This window comes from Gastrolobium bilobum, unplaced genomic scaffold (genome assembly GCF_033153095.1).
Source record: "Gastrolobium bilobum isolate Gb01-03AN ecotype WA unplaced genomic scaffold, APGP_CSIRO_Gbil_v1 utg81711, whole genome shotgun sequence".
Classification (NCBI taxonomy): Eukaryota; Viridiplantae; Streptophyta; class Magnoliopsida; order Fabales; family Fabaceae; genus Gastrolobium; species Gastrolobium bilobum.
In genome coordinates this window covers 40,114-62,013 of record NW_026899629.1, presented here as the reverse complement: position 1 = coordinate 62,013, position 21,900 = coordinate 40,114, and positions in this window count along the sequence as shown.

Here is a 21,900-nt window from a genome sequence, read left to right as displayed (position 1 = left end):
TATCTGTGGATGCATATGTGGTCAAGTTCAATGAATTGGTCAAGTTTGCTAATTATGGGGGTACTATGCCAACTCTGGAATTTCTATTTGTGAAATTTCAAAGAGGATTAAGTGAAAAGATTGCAAAATGCATGTCGAATACTGTTGTGAGGAACTTTGCTGACTTGGTGAACCAGTGCAAGAGGGTCGAAACTGTTTATGGCAGGTATCCTAAGTCCAATTCTACAAAAGATCAAGAAGTTAAGAGGACGGCTGGTCCTTCTGTTCTAACAGCAGAGGTGGTCATCATCATAATAATAACAGAGGTGGGGGTTGCAGGTAAGGCATCCTCCGTGTTAGTTCAAGAGAGGTGGTGGCCAGAGGGGTGGGTTAAATGATAGTAATTCTGCTCCTCAGTGCAAAAAATGCAAGAGATACCACATAGATCCTTTACTGCTGCCCCAAATTCATGCTTTAAATGTGGTAAGGTTGGACATTATGCTCGGGAATTTTATAGTAATACTGGGCAGGCTACGAATCTGCATGCCTTGCCATTCGTTCCTATTGTGAGACGAGTGTATACGACTAATGTGCAGCAGACAAAAAAAGTACCAAATCTGGTTAAAGGTATAATTTTCATTTCTAGTATTGATTTGTCTGTTGTGTTTGATTCGGGAGCAACACATTCCTTCGTCGCGAAATATGTAGCTAAGGGGTTAAATTTAAGGTAACAAGGATGATTCCCCCCATGCATATTACCACTGCTAAAGAAGAGGTTAGTGATTCTTCTTTTATTTGTAGAGATGTTGAGTTTGTATATGAAGGCCGGGGTTACACTATTAATTTGATTATCTTTCCCCTAGCCTTTGTGAATCTGATTTTGGGTATAGACTGGTTCTCTCAAAACTAAGCAATGATTAATTGCTGCGGAAAGAGATTGATATTATCTCCTGAGAAGCCCGCTAATTGTCCGTCCCCTTATCTATCTGTCTGTCATACTATTAAGGCCTTAAAGGCTAGTGATATGGGTTATGTATTCTTGGGTGGGCTTTTGGGTGACAAGGAAGAAGAAATTTCAAATATCTGGGTTAATGAATTTTGCTGATGTATTTCCTAATGAGATACTGGAATTCTCACCTGAGAGAGAGATTGAGTTCTCTATTGATTTGTTGCTTGGTGTGGGGCCTATCTCTCTGGCTTCATACTGGATGTTGCCACTAGAGTTAGCTGAGTTGAGGAAGCATATTGAAGAGCTATCTGCAAAGAATTTTATCAGACCGAGTGTGTCTCAATGGGGAGCACCAGTAATATCTGAGAAAAAGAAGGATGGTAGTATGAGATTGTGTACTGACTATCGATAGTTGAATAAAATTACGATTAAGAATAGGTACCCTTTGCTGCAAATTGATGATCTTCCGGACCAGTTGAGGGGTGCTTGTGTATTTTCTAAGATCGATCTCCGATCCGGATACCACCAGATCCGGATTATGCCGGAGGATGTGCCTAAAATAGCGTTCCGATCCAGATACGAATATTTTGAATATCAGGTTATTCCTTTTGGGCTTACTAATGCCCCAGTGGTGTTCATGGACTATATGAATCGTATTTTTAAACCATAAATGGACCAGATTGTTATTGTGTTCATCGATGATTTTCTAATTTATTCCAAAAGTAAAAAGGAGCATATGAATCATCTGAGGACTGTGTTACAGGTGTTGAAAGATAAGAAGATATATGTTAAGCCGTCTAAATGTGAATTGTGGCTATCTGAGGTATAATTTTTGGGTCATGTGATTTCTGCTAGCGGTGTTGCTGTGGATCCGAGTAAGATTTAAGCAGTAAGTGACTGGGAATAACCTAAGACTGTGACTGAGATTAGAAGCTTTCTAGGCCTTGCTGGTTATTATCGCAGGTTTATACAAGGGTTTTCTGCTATGGTACTGCCATTTACCCGATTGACACGAAAGGATACTCCTTTTGTGTGGACCCAGGAATGTGAGGAATGCTTTTTGCACTTAAAGAAAAATTGACTACTGCTCCTAGGTTGACTCTTTCCGATCCGAAAGGTGAGTTTGAATTATACTGTGACGCTTCCAGGAAAGGTTTAGAGAGTGTTCGGATGCAAGAAAGGAGAGTGGTTGCTTATGCTTCTAGGAAGTTGAAGCCTCACGAGGAATATTATCTGACGTACGACTTGGAGCTTGCTGCTATTGTGTTTTCCTTGAAAATTTGGAGGCAATTTCTATATGAGATGAAGTTTACTGTGTTCAGTGATCACAAAAGTTTGAATATTTATTTGATCAGAAAGAGCTGAACAGGAGACAACGGAGGTGGGTTGAATTCCTAAAGGATTATGATTTTGAACAGAAATACCAACTGGGTAAAGCTAATGTGGTGGCAGATACGAATATTTTGAATATCAGGTTATTACTTTTGGGCTTACTAATGCCCCAGTGGTGTTCATGGACTATATGAATCGTATTTTTAAACCATAAATGGACCAGATTGTTATTGTGTTCATCGATGATTTTCTAATTTATTCCAAAAGTAAAAAGGAGCATATGAATCATCTGAGGACTGTGTTACAGGTGTTGAAAGATAAGAAGATATATGTTAAGCCGTCTAAATGTGAATTATGGCTATCTGAGGTATAATTTCTGGGTCATGTGATTTCTGCTAGCGGTGTTGCTGTGGATCCGAGTAAGATTTAAGCAGTAAGTGACTAGGAATGACCTAAGACTGTGACTGAGATTAGAAGCTTTCTAGGCCTTGCTGGTTATTATCGCAGGTTTATACAAGGGTTTTCTGCTATGGTACTGCCATTGACCCGATTGACACGAAAGGATACTCATTTTGTGTGGACCCAGGAATGTGAGGAATGCTTTTTGCACTTAAAGAAAAATTGACTACTGCTCCTAGGTTGACTATTTCTGATCCGAAAGGTGAGTTTGAATTATACTGTGACGCTTCCAGGAAAGGTTTAGGGAGTGTTCGGATGCAAGAAAGGAGAGTGGTTGCTTATGCTTCTAGGAAGTTGAAGCCTCACGAGGAATATTATCTGACGTACGACTTGGAGCTTGCTGCTATTGTGTTTTCCTTGAAAATTTGGAGGCAATTTCTATATGAGATGAAGTTTACTGTGTTCAGTGATCACAAAAGTTTGAATATTTATTTGAACAGAAAGAGCTGAACAGGAGACAACGGAGGTGGGTTGAATTCCTAAAGGATTATGATTTTGAACAGAAATACCAACTGGGTAAAGCTAATGTGGTGGCAGATGCTTTGAGTAGGAATTCTGTCAATTTATCTCATATGATCATGTGGGATAATGAAGTGATTGAGAAGTTCCGAGAACTGAAAATAATGGATTCCTTTGTAGGTAGAGTTTATGACATTGAGTTGACTAGAATTGAAAATGAGTTGCATAAGAAGATTAAAGAAACTCAAATCCGTAATGATAGTATTAAATACTTGAAAGGCTAGAGTTGCATATCTGTGAATGAACATGGGTTACTACTGTATCAGGACAGGATTGTTGTGACCAAGGAGATAGCAAAGGAGGTTATGGTTAAGGCCCATAAGGGTCAGTATGCTATTCACCCAGGTGCTACAAAAATTTACCAAGATCTGAAAGTTAAATTATGGTGGCCTGGGATGAAAAAGGATGTTGCAGAGTATGTATCAAAATGTTTAGTTTGTCAGAAGATTAAAATAAAGCATCAAAAACCTGCTGGTTTACTTCAGCCATTGCATATACTAGAGTGGAAATGAGAGAGCATCTCTACGGATTTTGTAGGGGTTTGCCTCGGACTCAGGCTGGATACGATTCTATTTGGGTCATAGTGGATAGACTTACGAAGTCGGCATATTTTCTGCTAGTGTGAGTTGATTTCTCTACAGAGAGATTAGCAAAGCTTTATGTGAATGAGATTGTAAGGATCCACGGGATTCCGGTTAGTATTGTGAGTGATCGGGACCCAAAATTTACTTCACACTTTTAAGAAGCTTTGCAGCAGGATTTTGGCACTCCGCTCAGGCTGAGCACTGCGCATCACCCGCAGACCGATGGTCAGACTGAGAGGACCATACAGACACTTGAGGATATGCTGAGAGCTTCCACACTGGGGCAGGGTACTGCTTGGGACAGATACTTGTCATTGGTGAAATTCTCGTATAATAACAGTTTTCATTCCAGTTTGGGCATGGCATCGTATGAGGCATTGTATGAGCGGAGATATCGTACTCTTACTTGTTGGACTGAGGTAGGTGATAAAGAAAGATTTGATCCGGATTTTGTGCAAAAAACTACAGTGCAGATTGAGATGATCAGAGAAAAACTTAAACAGAAACAGAATCGGCGAAAAAGCTATTATGATAAAAAAAACACAGACCGCTTGAATTTGAAGAAGGTGACCATGTATTTGTGCGGTTATCTCTGGTCACGGGTGTTGGTCGTGCTTTGGGAGTAAGGAAGCTGAGTCCTCGATTTATTGGGTCGTATCAGATTATGAAAAGAGTGAGATGAGTGGCCTATCAGCTTGTCTTACCTCTATAACACCTCACACTTCTAAAACATGTATTAATATAGTAAATACGGATTAAAGGGCAGGATTAATGAAAATCCTGAAAATTAGGTCAAAATACAAAAGAAGGGTAAAACGATAATTAGCCAAACACGTAACCCTAGGAAGGTAAAATTGAGTAAGAGGTCTCAAATGATAAAAATAACTCTGGAAATGGATTCAGAACGAAAAATTGAGTGGATAGGCAAGTTTCAGAAAATTTGGTGAATAGTGTTTTTACCGGGTAAAAATATCGCGATATAGTTGCACCGTAAAGCGTGCTCATGGAATTTTGAGCTATAGGTTTGGATATAAGTTATAAATGATACATAGGACTAGGAAATATGATTTCTGGTGAAAATCGATGGAAATTAGTGTGTTTGGGGAAGCGTGCCTATGACGCGCATAACAGCTTAAAACTGCGACTTCTCCGAACGACCGAAAAACTCCGGATTCATCTGATCAAGGGCAATTAAAGGACAATGGTTAATGTTAAAAATTAGAGTTTCTAAATAGTTTATGAAATTATGGACATTTAGCGAAATAGGAGGGAGATTTGAATTAGTTTGAATCGCGTGAGGTGGCAGTGGGATCCACCCCACTTAAGTGACTTGTGGCCAAATCACTATTGCATCATCCCCTTCCTCCCTCTTTCTTCTCCAAACCCGCAGCAGCCCCTTCATTGGTATGCAAAAATTGCTTTGAAAACTTCATTTAACCATAACTACATCAAATCTCCACCAAAATTAATGTTTCACTACATGAAATTTGAAGTAAAACATCATCCGAACGCAACCGTGCTACTCCTAACCCTTGAAACTCACTCATTTGGGAGAAATAGGGCAAAACAAGCTGCGACATAGGAGGAAATTTTAGGGTTTTTGGAGTTGTTTGCTCAAGCCATTGCTTGGGGATCACTTGGAGGAGTCTTGTGACTTGATTGTGGCTAAGTTTCAACACTTTTTATTGGTTGAATTGATAGATCAATTTTCATGAAACCTAGAACATGTTTGTGTGATTGATGTAGTTAGAGAGCTCAAATTGAAATTGTGTATTAGATGAAAGTGACTTAGAATGATGTTTTGGAGTGATAAATGTAATAAAAATTATAGTGGATTTATTTGGTAACTTAGGCAAAATTTGGATTGGATGATTCAACACTTTATGAAATGACTATGTGGGATGATCGTGTAATTGAGTTGTGGAGTATTTGTATGAGTTAATAGTAGGATTGTATGATGTGTGGAAATGTTGAGTTGGATTGAATAACTCTTGGTGTAGGGCCATGAACAATTCGGCCATATTTGGAAAAATTGGGGTTTTATGTTGTGAAATTATTTTATGAATGTGTTGTGTTGTTAAATGGTATTTAGAGGTGTTGTGAGGTGAATGGATGCATGAAAAATCAAAGGAAAAATAATTGGATTGTGGGGAGTTTGCAATTGGACCTAGAGTGAAATAAATGGAAAAATGGGATTGTGATGGTGTAGGATGGAATGTGGCACCTAAAATGGTGTTGTGGTAGCCTTAGGATGCTAAAGAAAATTGAAAAGAAAATTTAGGAAAATATTTTGGAAAATAACACTTAAATGGTCGAACCTACCATTGTGTAGGGGAGAATTTTGATATTTTGTAATCTTGGTTGATTGCACTTTGTATTGATGATCCTTGTGTGATCATTGTAGGTTACTTCCCGCGGAATTGAACCTTGAACCGTGAGCTCGGTGGGTTGCCCTTGGTCTCAGACCAAAGGAATTGTGGTAAGTACTCTTGAACCATGCATTTATGCTTGGTAATTTGTATGTATTTGGTGAATGGAAATTAAATTAGGAATGCCCTATGTGTAGGCATATCTGTTGTACCTAGCTCGGGAACATATTGCATTGGAGCTGTGAGAAGGAGATTAGTAAGGTCATCCCTTGGCACTGGGATTTGATCCCCGTGTGTGTTCCACCATGCTCGGTGAGAGTAATGGTAAGAAATGTATGTGAATGATATAGGATAACATGTTCATGCATATTGTATGTGTTGTGGTACATAGGATGTAGCGTGTCTCTGGCCAGTAGATTGTTGCCTTCGAGCGTTACGAACTTCCACTGGATAGGTCTCCGTGAGGGAGTTCCAGTTGACCTAGGGTCGTGGTGTGTGATCCGTAGAGGAGCACACTAGGAAGTCTCGGGTGGTTATGGATGGAGGGTGTCTTGGTTGATGTTCTGGGAACACTCCTTGGTTTGATACCCGTAGGCTATATGCTGAGGCCAATAGGCTAGACGTTGCATGGTTTTGGTATTGACCATTCCAGCTTCGTCGTATTTTGTTTCCCTATGCTTCCCTACTTCACTAAATCCCTTTCTTTATCCCGTTTTCGAATGTTATGTTATATTGTTTATATGCATCGAAGTGAGCAATGGGGCAGAGTATTCTCCAGAACCTCTGGGTTACTAAGATATATTCGTATATCCTATCCCGCTTTGGGGACTTTATTTCAGTGTTGGGGCAGCGGGCAAGAAGCTCGTAGGTTGAGCATGAGGACTTTTGCTTATTTTGCATTTTGGTGGCCATTGAGCCTAGGCTAGACTTAGGACATGAACACTATGTTGAGATAGGACCTTTCATATTATCATTTTGTTCATGTCTCTTTTGGCTAAGTTTAGTTGTTGCTTATTATGTTTCATTTGAAAGATTATGGCAATGTAAATTGTAATATGTCTATTTGAGAAGTTGTAAATTGTAATATGGAGAATTGATGTAACATTGAAGTATGTAAAATGATGAAAGGGCAATAGGCCTATTCTAGGATGTGAATGATGATTTATGATTCAAAGAATGCATGCAATTGGACCTTTGTGATTGAAATTAGTTAACTTGAAAAAGTAAGCATTGATTATTGAAAGTAGCCTTTTGTAGGCCATGAACATAAAAGAGGGAAAAATTAAATTTTTGTGTGCGGAAGAAGCAACCTTTGCCCCACCCTCAATCATGTTTAACCCATGAATCATGCAATGGACATGTTAGGGTTTAAAGTAGATACCTTTATTCGGATTATTATTCTTGATCAAATGCGTTCTTGATCAATTCTTCAGACTTGAAGAACACAAGTCCTCCGATGGAAATCCACACCACCTTGTTGTCTTGTAAGAGAAGAACACTTATTCGAATGCCTAATATCCTTCAGTGGAGGTTGCTAGACTCAAGAGAAGAATAGAGATTGGGTAGTGCCTTTGGTTATTCGAAGAGAGAGATAGCCGTCACACTTATGTGTGTGTTGGCTAAGGTTTCACTGGAGAAAATTAGAGAAGAAGAAGAGATACAAAACTACGGAAGAAGAGGGGTTATATATAGATGTGGCAACTCATTAACCTAAGACTAGGTCAAATCAACGCCCTCATCAAATCCCAATCTTATTGGGTAATTTCCTTATTTTTATCCAATCAATCCAATTGATTGGTTTCTCCAATTTCAGCCAATTAATTTAATTAATTGGTTTCCTTAATTTTATCCAATCAATCCAATTGATTGGTTTCCCAAATTTCAGCCAATTAATTTAATTAATTGATTTTCTTTAATTTTGGTCAATCAATCCAATTGATTTGTTTCCCTAATTTCAGCCAATTAATTTAATTAATTGGTTTTCTTTAATTTTGGTCAATCAATCCAATTGATTTGTTTTCCCAATTTCAGCCAATTAATTTAATTAATTGGTTTCCTTAATTTTGGTCAATCAATCCAATTGATTTGTTTCCAATCAATCTAATTGATTGGTTTTCTTTATTTTCTCCATCTTCAGTAAATATAATTTAATGACTATATTTAAATTCCAATTTAAATTCGAAATTCAAAATTAGAATTTAAATTAATTTTATTTAAATTCAAATTTCAAATTCGAAATTAGAATTCAAATTAATTTTATTAATTTAACAATTAAATTAATTAGGTTACATCATGGATCAAGTCCAACTTGACCCATGATGCCACCTACTCTCTCTTGACCCAATATGTGGGCTTTTTCAACTTAAACCCATTATGCCTTATTGGGCCCAAAACACATATGCTAGAATTCAAGACAACTTAAGGTGTTTGTGTGCGACCCATCAGGCCTAACATAGCCACTGACATAAATGGGCTTGGGCCCATTAGGCCCAATCCATCTAATGATAACACAGAGCACTAACAATGTTTTGTTGTCCCAGAGCTAGTTGAATTCATCGAATGATCAACCTGTTATACCTATTTGGTTACCGTGTGAATTGTCCTTTCGTCTCGGTTATCCATCCCATTGACGTAGGTTAAGGAAAACATATCAACCCTTGCGGTCTAGGGTTAGCTTTTGCCAAAACAAGAAATCTTCATTTACGGACTCTAAAGAGCGGGCCATCTCATGACTCCTTTACTATGCATTGATTCCCGAGTCCCGTAAATGTCATCCTGGTTTCACCGGTCTACGGATAACCTAACCTCTCATAGAGATTGACGAATTCCTTTAGCTTGTCACACTAGTGCTGAGTCCTTAGGGCATGCCCAAGAGTATACCTATGAGTCTCCATTTTTTAGACAGACAAGATATACAATCAAAGCAAGCCTTCCAGAGCATAGGTCTATACGACAACATCAGGTCTAAGGAAAGACACACCCAAATAATAAGAGACATTACCTATTGATACTATCTGTGAGATTTCCTTGTAGTGTCTCTTTGTGGGTCAGTTCAGTGCGAGCTATTCTCCAATAAGACATCTCCATGTCTGTAGCTCACGAGGACTCTACCTTGCATCTCTATGCAAGTAGCTGAGTTGTGCTAGTCTTACCCGAGATCACCAATGCCCATTATCGGTATCTCTAGACTAGGAACATATTTTTGGCAATGGACGTGTGGTGTCATTGAGCCCTCATGATCGTGATCCCTATCACAAATCCTCAATGTGACACCCGTTCCATTCCAAGGGCTTTATCCGGTTACTCATATTCAATATTTGAGACATGCAATATGAAACAAGATAAATAATGCTTTTATTTATAAAATTTATTCATAACAAATAAAGAATTACATAGGTCCATCTGACTCTCAGATTGTCTCTAGGACACCTATGTACTAACAATTATGTATTTTGAGCAAATTGAGTATAAAATGTGAAGGGTTGTAAGAGCACCAAGGCATTACTGGTCCTTGTGTGCCACCCATGATTATTAGGTACAAATTGAGGTTAGAGAACACATTTGCAAATATGGAATTTATTAGAAAAACAAAGGAAACTCTGGCGAGATTTCTAGAAATTGGCAGAATTTAGGCAAACTTTGGGAGAGCATATCTCCCTCCACAGAAGTCCGATAGGGACGTACCATACGCTGTTTTGAAGCTTGAGATGTCCTCTACCTTGTGGTAAAATTTGGAAATTTTATGGGCTTCACGAAGCCCTGTAGAAGTCATTGAATTCGAAATTTCCAGAACGCACCTGCGTAGGGGCTGTTTCTGGTAGTTTTTGGGAATTTTATTCCCGCATCGTTTCTTAGTCAAATTATGTGTATGATAACACCTCATAATTCTGAATCATATAATTATATTTAAAATATAGATTAAAGGGTAAGAGTAGTGAAAATCCTGAATTCAAAACCAAAATACGTAAAAAGAGTAAAACGGTAAATTGCCAAACACGTAACCCTAGGAAATGAAATGTGAGCAGGTCTCAAATGGGAAACTAACCTTAGAAATGAATTCAGAACGAAAAATTGAGTGGTTAGGCAAGTTTCTGGAAATTTGATGAATAGTATTTTTACCGGTAAAAATACAGCTGTACAGTTGCACTGAAAAACGTGCCGAATGAATTACGAGCTCTAGGTTTGGAAATAAGTTATAAATGGTACATATGACTAGGAATTATGATTTTTGATAAAAATTTAACATTGCATATTACTTTAGGATTATGCATCTTGATATATTTGTTCATGCCATATTTTGCCAAAGTCTAGCTATTGATTTATCATGTTGTATTTTGAGTTTTTATCATGTTGCCCTTGGAGGATTTAATTGTATTTATGCACATTTGGAGGATTGTAAATTTGTAAATTATGGACCTTGTGTAATAGTTAAAGCATGTATGTGATGAAAGGGCAATAAGCCTATTTTAGGTTATGATTATGTGTATGTAAATGGAATAATGTGATTGAAATGATTTAAGTTTGACAAAGTAAGTAATGAATTGTAAAGAGAGGTAAATGATATAAATTGTTCTGGGTTGTAAGAGCACCAAGGCATTGTTGGTATTTTGAATAATAAGATGTCAACTATGTTGTGTCAAAATTTGGTTGCCATTGGATCTCTGGGCAGACCTGTAGAGTCGTTTGAGTGAGGACTGTCCAGAATGCCCTGCACATGGGGTCTGTCGGGTGTCAGTTTTGAGGAATTTATTTCTCCCTCAATTATTGGTCAAATTAAGCCTATGATATGTCAAATTGAAGCTTAAGGTGTCTAGTTTACTGTATGAAAATTTGGGAGAAATGGGTGAAGTAGTTGGTTCATAATCGCAGAAATGGTAGAGTATGTTGGGTGCCCTGTTTGAGGTTGGCTGGCAGCTTTGCTTGTCCAACTTCAAACAGTGATAACCAGAGCAAATGAGAACTTTATGGGGCGTGTGATACCTTTTCGGAAAGGTAATTGAGTCTAGAATAACATACTATAATATGAGAGGCTTGTAACCACTAAATCTCTTGCAATGTCCAGATTATTGAACTATGTTCAGTTATGTAAAAACCATAAAAGTACGAATTATGCTAAGTGAGTTTATGGAAACCCATTAGTGACTTAAGATAAGCGTAGTATGATAGTTAAGCAATTATTTTAATTATTCTGCGTTTAGATTTCAGTTATGATCACAACTTTTATCATTACATTTTATTATTGTTTTTAAATGCTTGCGTAATGAAAAGGAAAGAGTTTACTCGTATTTTTTTAAATGAACTGTTGTGATTGTAACTGCACTTAATATTATAATCAAAGTTAACAATATCGGTGTACAACGGGCTATTACACCTTCCGTAAAGACTTTGTTCTAGGAAGGCTTTGTTATCCTCCATGAGGACTTATATTCTCGGAGATTCTGTCTATACTATCTGAGGGACGACTCAAACTCCTGGATGTCATATTTAGTTATAATTACATGATATCTACTATACTTTGTATTTGACCTTTCATGCAGGAAGTGAACTCATGGGTGAAGATTATTCCATAAATCCTGAGTTCATTGAGATGTTGTATCTCACCCTATTTGGGGGCATGTTTCAGGTGCTCCAGCAGCAGGTGAAGAGCCCATAGAGCAATAGAGTGATTCAGGGATAGAGATCCCATACATGTTGGAGATTTGACTATATATTTTGGATTATCTTCAATGAATGACTGTATATATATTTTTCAGGCGTGATGTGTGATCATTCATATGTTTAGTTTAATATTTGTATCTGAGAGATATGTCTATATGTGATGTTTATATTTGTAGTTAATGCATATTTAGCCTTTTACAATTATAAGATTTTGATATGTATATGCATGTATATCGGATATGTTAGACTATGTGAATATTGGCATGGAACCATATTCTGTATGAATCCATGGATGGATTCTGGGTCCATTGATTGGACTACTTGGTTATAATTTATTTGTACTGGACTTTTCTGGATTTCAAGATTATACAAGATTGTTGGATTTTATCCCTAGATTGTCCAATTTTCAGCTATTATGTTGTCCGCAAGATTCTATCCGGATTGGTACCATTTATCATAGGCATTGACCATTAGTTATGGTTGCACGGATTCAAGTATAAATTCTATACAAGTATAAGACTGTACAGTTTATTATAATAAGAAAAATACAGTATGAATGACAATATATAAGAAATAGAAAAGAAAAAAATTATGTCACGTAATTACCTAGTGTAATAATGAAACTATTGTAACGACCCAAAATAAAAAAATTAAAACAATGCAGTCGCCACCAATTTTATTTACTTAGAAAAAAATTGGAAAACCTTTTATTGCAAACTGGTCTTTAAAATTATAGATAAAAGGTTCGGGAGTCTAATTATGCGCAGGGAAGGATGGAAATTTAATCCCACTGTACCCCTGACACATCCGTTGCAAAACGGTTACCTTAAATTAATTGTGCAAATTATTAATAGCTTTTAAAAATATTTTCTTTTTCTCGTAAAATATAAATATGATCAAGAAGAGAGATAATTTATTAAACTTTATTTTAGCCTGACAGAAAGAGTTTCACTCCGACGTATCCTCAGGTGCAGTGAGGAATTCAAAGCTATGTCGTTCTTAAAAATTACTTGTGTACTCGTTGATTTTAATTTTAAAAATAATTTTAAAGAAATTTTTTTAAAGGCTTCGGATTACCAAATTGTCACAACTAAAATAACCCGAAAAATACTACGAGATTAACAAACCGTCACGATTAAATTAATCCTTAATTAGGAAAAATAAATAAATTAGTATAAAACAATAATTTAAAACTAGCTTGGGTCATCAAGCTGTCACAGCCAAATTAAATAACCCTCTAATTCTACTAAAAAATAAAAAGTTTACTTTGACACTAGGTTGGTTTTAATCCCAAGCACAAGTATCTTTAAAAAATATTACTATGACACAAGATTTAATATAAAGCCCAAGTGTCTTTTAACTCTTGGAAGAGTCTTATTGTGTTTTTTATTTGGTTCTCTTCAAAGGGTGTGTGTTGGAATGAAGGGGAAGAGGCTCTTTATACAGAGGGAAAGGAGGAGGAAGGAATGAGAAACGGGTAATGTGGGACTTCTTAGGAAAATGGGTTTTTTTTCAATGTGGGCATCCATTTTGCGACGACCATATCTCACACCAGAGGGCTTAGCTTGAAAATTGGTCCGATCAGATTGATGTATCATATGGGAGGAACATGCTGACCAAATTTAAGGAAGATCAACGGTTCATTTGAGAGAAATGATCCTTTCAACATGGCTGCCCGAAATTGCAATTGTTCTAACAAAACTAACAGCCCATCTTTAGAAATTTATATCTGATGCTAGGAGGCTCAGTTCGAAAATCCGTTTGGTCAGATTGTAGTATTACATGAGGGGAACACGCTGGCAAAATTTGAGGACAATCCAACGGTTCATTTGGGAGAAATGATCCTCACAAAAGCGCTGTTCACTGCAGGATTGTCCAGAAAATTGTTGCGGATTTTAATTTTTTAGGAATGATATAGACACCCAATCACGAAATCCACCGGTCGATATGAAGGACGATGAGTCAAGATCTTGCCAAAAATATTTCAGCTCGATCGGACGGTGGATGAATGGTATATCGTGGCTGGAACAGGTCCTACTCAAAGCTGTTATTTTTTCTAAAATGGCCCTCCTTTCCTTTTCCATCTTTTTGATTGCTCTCTTCGTTATTTCCTTATTGAAGGACAAAAATATGTGTTCATAACTTAAATTTTTTCTTTTTAATGTTTTTTGTACTTTTTTTGTCATTTTTAAATATTTGGGACAAAATTGGGTGTTCACAGTTGCCCCTCTTTATTTGTTTCTTAATAGGTCAAATAAAAATTGGCATATTATCATTGTAAGAAACGAATAAAGACATGAATCCTAATTTTGTCCAAAAACAATAGAAAATATATGCAGGTGAGATGCAATCTAAAAATTAAACACAGTGAGCCTATGAACTCGAAAATAGAAGACATGAATTTTGGTAAAGCCTAAGCCTTTGAGCCTAAAGATTAAATGCTTGAATTCATCTGTATATAAAAAAGGAAAAATGGAACCAACTGTATAAGTATGCACAATTGGAAAAGAAATGTTTTGTAACCAACTTGATATGGGTTGACAAATTGAGTTGAAAAGAAATATTTGAAACCAACTGATATGTGATCTCAAGTGGAAAAGAAAATGTGTGTAACCAACTGGATTTGGGTTCACAAACAAACAGAGCATAAAATCTGCAACCAACTGGATATGGGTTGACAACAAGAAAATAAAGAGACTTCTGCAACCAACTAGATATGGGTTGAATAGAGGAAAACAAAGAGACTTCTGCAACCAACTAGATATGGGTTGAATAGAGGAAAACAAAGAGACTTCTGCAACCAATTGGATATGGGTTGACAAGAGGACAACAAAGGTGCAACCAACTAGATATGGGTTGACAAGAGGAAAATAAAGAGACTTATGCAACCAACTCGATCTGGGTTGACAAGAGGAAAGAAAAGTAAAGGTTTTTAACCAACTGGATATGGGTTCACAAAGATAAGATAAAGAGACTTCTGCAACCAACTAGATATGAGTTGACAAAAAGAAAATAAAAAGACTTATATAACCAACTGGATATGGGTTGACAATAGAAAAATAAAGGGACTTTTGCAGCCTACTGGATATGGGTTGACAAAAGAAAAGTAAAGGTTTGTAGCCAACTGGATATGAGTTCACAAACGGACAGAAAATTAAATGTTTGCAACCAACTAGATATGGGTTCACAAACGAACAGAAAATTAAATATTTGCAACCAACTGGATATGGGTTCACAAACAGACAGGAAAAACAAAGGCTTGTAACCAACTGGATATGGATTGACAAACAGACAGAAAAATAAATGTTTGTAACCATCTGGATATGGGTTGACAAACAAATATGATATGTAAATTGTATGGCACCTAGGTAAAAAAAAACTAAATTGTAATTAGCCTCTCAGTTAGAAGTAAATGACATGAATGTAAATGGCTATTAACCTAGTAATTAAATTGAAATGATTGCATGGCATATGAGCTTAAAAATTAAAATGCGATGATTAACATGCAATAGTCCACAATGCTTGAGAATGAATGACAGGGACAATGCCAAAGAATGATGGACAATATTTTTTTTTACAAGTAAATTTTTTTTATTAACACTAGAGTTATTGAACTCAATTCTCTTTTTGTTTAAGAAAAGATCCACACGAAATGGCCACTTGGAAAAATCTCTAACCAACCAAACCTTTATTCACACCATAATCGTTGGACCCAATTTATCTCTTCTTTTTTCATTTCACTCATTTCTCCTTTTTTTTCTCATCTCCAATTTTGTTTTATTTCCCTACTTTTATTTTCTTCTCATTCTTCTTCTTTCCCTTTTTTTGTTCACTAAGAATCCTTGGTGTCTCGCGTGAATCCTGAATTTGCGCTAGTTTTTGTGACTAAAGTGGCCACAAGCTTTATCTCATCATCCATGAGTTGAAACCTGAACGTGAATTGTCCAGTGCATAACCAAGGTGGACTAATTTTCTTTCTTTTCTTTTACGCCCTAACATTTGCTTAGGCCGCCCTTCTGGGTTTTCAGCCTGACGGGCTTTTTTTTTTCTTTTTTTTGTTGCCCTGATTTCTTTTGATCCAACCCAAAATCTGAAGGATTACTACCATAAAGAAATGTTAAGTGGTACTCTTGAACATGAATTTATTTGCTTGAGACAAAACTTTATGAATATTCAAGGGTAGAAAAGGAAAATTTTTGATGGATGACCCAACACAAAGAAATTGAATGTATTTGACATGAAAGTTGAAATTACAAGGCAGGAGAAAGAAAATGATAAGAATTATGGAAGAGGAAACGGGATAGTAAAGGAAAGATTATGAGAGAAACACAAAAATTTGCCCCAGTATTAGTTTGTGATTTTTCACCAAATTAATTTTTTGTGACTACTTGATGATTCAACCAATGTATCTGTTGCTACATTCATCATCACATTGTTGTTCAACCAATCTTAGTCATTTTGCCCCAGTGTAGCATTGAAATAAAGTTCTACCCAGTGTCTTCTTCAAGAGCTTCCTAAGAATACACATGTCTATTTTGCCCTTATTTTTTCTTAGACCGTCTTTTCAAGTTTTCAGCCTAATATGTTTCCTTTTTTCTTTTCTTTTCTTTTCCTTTGTATGCCCTGAATTTTTCTCAGACCGTTCATTTGGAATTATGATCTAACGGGCTTCTTTGTTTTCTTTTTTTGTTTTGTTTTGTTTTTGTTTTGTTTTTTCTTTTTTTTCTAATTTTTTTTTAAAATCTCTTATTACTGTCAACATTGACTGGTATAGACAAATGTCTATAATGTTGACCACAGAGAGTGGTACTGCTCATAAGATGTGAGAGCATTCACTACCAATCCTTGAGATATTTTTCTGATACCTTCGCATGCTACTTCAAATGCATCGTTCATCTGACAATTGATTGGAGTTAAGTTGTGATGATTTAGTAGCGCAATCATCTTCTTGTGCTCATTTGATTGCATCTATTAGCTTATCAAATTCAAGGTTGATTTCATCAAGGGATCAGACTAGAATCAATTTTTGTTTTTTTTTTGTACTGTGGCAAAGTTTTTGAAAGGTTTGAGTTTTTTTTTAGAAGAATTTTAAAATGAAGACAATAAGGTAAAAGACATGAGAAACATGAATGAACAATTGGATTTGAAGCAAAGGTTAAGAATAGAAACAAAAATAAGAATGAAGATTAAAAAAATGCAAATACTCATTTCAGATAATGTCTCAAGAAAATAAACATAAGTCCAAAATAATACAACTAAACAATAGCTTCGAACCAATCACATCAGATATTGGGTTGAACTTCAACATGACTCATTCCTAGCTCTCATCCATCGGATCAATTGTACTCTCTATGGATAGTTTTCTAGCTTTAGCCAAAATTTCAATCCTTTCTCCGGCAGCTATAAGTTCAGCAAAGTCTTGATATACAACGCCAACCATTGCTTCAACCAGTGGCGGACCCAGAAAATTATATGAAGAGGGGCGAAAATTTTAACAAATCCAACTTATAGAATTTTAAATAAAATATAATTTAACAGGTATACTAAATTAACGAATTTAACATAGATTATTTCATTGCCATGTGCCATGTCAACAATGAAAAGTAGGAGAATCACATTCTTAAACCAAAAAACATGTACAGCGATCTCAAGAGATGCACCCATTAAATAATTTTAAAAACAAATATAATCACATAACTAAAATAAATCCAAAAAGAGGGAGAAGCTCGTAGAACCCAAATTAGGCAAGCACCTAAAACTAACATCATAAAGTTCCATAATGCCCACAGCACTACAGACCCATATACTTCAATTATCAAGCACCATAAAGCTAAACAAATAAATTCCAAAAATTATTGCAAACTATAATTATTTTATACCCGTTTTTTTTCTTTCACTTTATGTTGGTTTTTGAGCATTCGAACAACATGAAACTACAAAAAGATCACAACTTTACAAAGAGAAAGTGAACATACTCACAACAGGAAAATGGGTATCAAGCTTCTTTCTCATGCTAACAGATTTTGGGTATCAAATGAAGCAAAAGAAGGAGACTCAGAAAGTGAAATCGAAAGCTTTGAACAAAAACATTGTACCGATCATCAACAAGGTGAAATCAATTCAACTCATTTCAGATCCAAACGACACACAATGCTAATTTTGTTAAAGTAACCCACCAATTATGAAAAATAAAATATACTATGTATTTTTTTGGGGATGTAGACATTTTTTTCAGATTTTAGAGGGGGGCGGCCGCCCATGCACGCCCCCCATGTAGGTCTGCCCTTGGCTTCAACATGGAGAGGCCCCAAAGTTCCTATGAATTAAGAACACATATCTGATAATATCAATGGTGATCGAACTTGTGCTGCGAGAATTCTCCATCTTTGGGCATATTGCTTGAAAGTTTCCTCATTCTCGATTTGCAAGGTTCCGAACTGTTCTCGAGTCAGAGCAGTATCCAAGTTGAATCGATATTGATTCATGAACACGTCTGCCAAATCTTTCCAGCAAGATATCTTAGAATGATCTAGTTGAATATACCATTCTAGGGCTGGACCAGTCAAACTCTCATGGAAGAAGCCAACAAGAAACCTCTCGTCCTTGGACCATATTGCCATTTTGGTGCAATAGGTTTTCAAATGAAGAAGCGGATTGGTATTCCCGTTGTATTTAGCAAAATTCAGGACAGTAAAGTCTTTAGGAACAACAACATTCATTGGGGAGCATAAATTTTCTACCCCAAGAGATCTATAAGAACATGCCCCTTGGATGGCTTTAATCTTTTCCTCAATTTTCTCTATCCAGACTTCCTTCTTCTTCTCTTTCAGAACTAAGGCAAAATTAATCCTCGAGTTGAACCCCGTCGATGCGTGAGTATGTGCCTCAGTGTGAGCATTCCCTTCCCTAATAGGTTGGGTCATTAGCAAATTGAGAAATTCTTTTATGCGTTTCAATGTTTCTTCCATCTTATTCAATCTTCCTCTTATTTCTTCTACTTCTTTGAACATGTCTCTCCCCTCTTCATTGTTTGCCTCCATTCTGATCCTAGACTTGATGTTGTGAACTTATGTTTGATTGGTATAGCATTTCCTTGATCAAACTTCATTCGCAAAAAATATTACTATCATTTCTTTTTATTTTTCTTTTTTTGTGCAGAGATGGAACATAAACAATAGCGAAAATGAGATGGAAGATGCAAAATACAAATTTTTCTTTCTTTCTTTTTGAATGTAATGCAATGCCTAGTATGTTTTGCTTTACAAAATGCGTAACTACCAGAAAGATAAATGTTTCAATAATGATGATTTTGAAAAATGTTAATTTATACATCAATATGCTATATGCGAGGATGAAAATAAAGAGTTAGAAGGAAAATTGCCTCATGAATTGATTAATATTGGATGGTCAATAGGTTATTCTATACAGTGAATACTTTCATTTGGTGGTTGAATGACTCTAAGTATTTTGTCCACTAGAGTTAACATCTCATTTCGAAAAAAGTAGCCAAACAGGATGTACATCCAAAATGACTATAATTACGAAAGAGTCAAACTCTAGCCGAGGTTTTCGTGATAACCAAACAGGATGTACATCCAAAATGGCTATCACTACACAACCTCTCTCCTATCTTAAGCTGCACTCAGACCTGGGTATAGGGCCCCACTCATACGTGTGTGATGAATGTGTAGATGTTGTGTGTAACCCAATCAGCAAAACAATTGAGAGTAAGCATATAATAACACAAAAAGTTCCTCATTCTAAAGATGGAGCCAATCATCACATCTTTCACATACATATCAAAATATAAGAAACAAGAATAAGAAAAAATAAACATGCAGAATAAAATGAGAAAGAAAAAATGAAGCAAAATAGTAAAATAAAGGGAAGTAAAGCAAATATATAAAAACTATTATGAATCCGCACAATTAATTAAAACAAGCTTGGCTCTCTAAAGTCCCCAGCAGAGTCGCCATCTGTAACGACCCAAAATAAAAAATTAAAACAATGGAGTCGCCACCAATTTTATTTACTTTGGAAAAAATTGGAAAACCTTTTATTGCAAACTGGTCTTTAAAATTATAGATCAAAGGTTCGGGAGTCTAATTATGCGCAGGGAAGGGTGAAAACTTAATCGCACTGCACCCTTGACACATTAGGAAGCACCGACACTTCAAAAACTCTGACGTGTCGTGTCTGACACTTCCCGACACTCTCCGACACTCCCCGACACTCCAACACGCATTATATAAATTCAAAAAAAGTTCAAAGGTTGCGCTGCGTTGAGTTTTTAGTTCCAACTATTAGATTCGTTGGATTACAGTTACCATTTAATATAAATATTTAGGATATCTTATATTTCTTTGCAAAATTGATGAATATTTAACTCTTTGGAAGAGTCTTATTGTGTTTTTTTATTTGGTTATCTTCAAAGGGTGTGTGTTGGAATGAAGGGGAAGAGTCTCTTTATATAGAGGGAAGGGAGGAGGAAGGAATGAGAAATGGGTAATGTGGAACTTCTTAGGAAATTTGGTTTTTTTTCGATGTGGGGAGCCATTTTGCGATGACCATATCTCACACCAGAGGGGTTTTCTTGAAAATCGGCCCGATCAGATTGAAGTATCATATGGGAGGAACATGCCGACCAAATTTGTGGAAGATCGGACGGTTCATTTGAGAGAAATAATCCTTGCAACATGGCTGCCCGAAATTGCATTTGTTCTAACAAAACTAACAACCCATCTTTAGAAATTTATATCTAATGCTAGGAGGCTCAGTTCGAAAATCCGTCCGGTCAGATTGTAGTATTACATGAGGGGAACACGCTGACAAAATTTGAGGACAATCCAACGATTCATTTGGGAGAAATGACCCTCACAAAATCGTTGCTCGCTGCAGAAATGCCCAGAAAACTGTTGATGATTTTAATTTTTTGGGAATAATATAGACAATCCACCGGTCGATAAGAATGATATATCGTGGCTGGAACAGGTCCTACTCAAAGTTGTTATTTTTTCTGAAATGGCCCTCCTTCCCTTTTCCATCTTTTTGATTGCTCTCTTCGTTTTTTCCTTATTGAAGGACAAAAATATGTGTTCATAACTTAATTTTTTCTTTTCTTTTTCTTTTTCTTGTTTTTTGTATTTTTTTTTTTTTTTTGTCATTTTTAAATATATGGAACAAAATTGGATGTTGACAACTATCATTAAGTCTTCCGTTACTTTATTAAGTAAGATGTGTTGTAAATACAATATTACGTGTTAACTAACCGATTGCAAACTAAGTCGTTACAACTTTCATATTGAAGTAGAATTTTAATCCCTCAATTCTAATTGTAGATTAGGGACACACTCCATATGTTGTCCGAAGGCTTTACCTACTCAAACAGATGAATATGAAAGCCACTAAATTGATAATCACCACAGGATAAAAATTTAAGAATTTCCTTACGGCTTTTCATACGATCTCTATGTTAAAATAAAAATATTATTTAAAGTATCTACTGCAAGGTTGGATTGACCAATCTAAAATGAAGATATAAAGAAAAGTGAAAGCTTACATAAAAAAGTTGAATTTTATGTTTGTTATGTTACATGACATAACTTTAATTTTTTACACACACAGTAAAAGAAAGAGAGAAAGTGAAATGATAAAAGAGAGAGAAAAATATGTAGACTCCATCACTTTATTGTGTGGGTAGAAAAGTGAAGTTATGTAACATAATAAACATAAATCCCTAAAAAGTTATATCCCTAGTAGGCCCATTACATCAAATGATGAATACACCTCAAATTCGTCTTAGAAAAATTTGGCAAAATTCGGCACTAAGCACATAAACCATTTTGATAATGCAAGAACTCTACTATGATTCTTTTAAAACATCAAATAGCAGTCATATTAATCCGTATATACCACTTAAATTAGTCTCTTAAAAGCAATAATATAGCATTTATAATTCCTTAGAGAAAAAAGACAAGTTTTTTAAATTCTCAAATATTAATGTGTCTGCTGCTAAACTTCTCAGCTGAATTTAGGAGTTTACTTGTAAATG